The 801-nt window shown below is 52.1% G+C and overlaps 1 protein-coding gene across 1 annotated transcript in view; it reads right to left on the minus strand.

The window, feature by feature from the left end:
* The window catches only part of CCDC94 (coiled-coil domain containing 94), a 19,095-nt gene that overhangs the window by 15,393 nt on the left and 2,901 nt on the right, over nucleotides 1–801 (minus strand). The gene's annotated exons all lie outside the window — the stretch shown is intronic.

Below are 801 nucleotides of genomic sequence, written 5' to 3' on the forward strand. Positions count from 1 at the left end.
CGGGTCGAGGCTGCCGTGGCCGGGAGCGGCCACTGCACTCCAGTCTGGGCGACAGAGTAAGACTCCAAGTCAAAAAAAAAAACAAAACATTTTTATAGAGATGAGATCTTGCTAAGCTTCCCAGGTTGATCCCGGATTCCTGGCCTTAAGCAATCCTCCTATCTCAGCCTCCCAAAGTACAGGGATTATAGGCACACACCACCGCACCTGGCTTCACAGTTTGTGCGATGTCTCCCTTCCCTGCCGCCAACCCAGAGTCTTTCTCTCCTGCCTGACTCACATGGCCCATATAAGCCTCTGTGAAGTCACCTGAGTACTTATGATCCCACTACCCATGAGACTGTGGGCTCCATGAGGTCCAGGACTTTGTGCCTGGTGCCAGCATAGGCTCTGGCACACAGTAGGTGCCCAATACTTGCTTGTTCAAGGAATGAATGAAGAAATACAGGGGAGCGAGAAAGTAGGTCAGCCAGGTACAGTGGCTCATGCCTATCATTCCAGCACTTTGGGAGGCTGAGGCGGGAGGAACGCTTGAGGCCAGGCATTCAAGACCAGCCTGGGCAACACAGTAAGACTCAATCTTTACAAAAAGTTAAAAAATTGGCTGGGTAAGGTGGTGTTCGCTTGTAATCCCAGCTACTCAGGAGGCTTAGGTGGGAGGATCGCCTGAGCTCAGGAGGTCAAGGCTGCGGTGAGCCAGGAGTGTGTCACCACACTCCAGCCTGGGCAACAGGGGGAGACCAACTGAAAAAAAAAAAAAAAAAAACTAGCTGGGTTCAGTGGCTCAGCCTGTAATCCTGC

This window comes from Carlito syrichta, unplaced genomic scaffold (genome assembly GCF_000164805.1).
Source record: "Carlito syrichta isolate Samal-C Ts95f unplaced genomic scaffold, Tarsius_syrichta-2.0.1 Scaffold135825, whole genome shotgun sequence".
Taxonomy (NCBI): domain Eukaryota; kingdom Metazoa; phylum Chordata; class Mammalia; order Primates; family Tarsiidae; genus Carlito; species Carlito syrichta.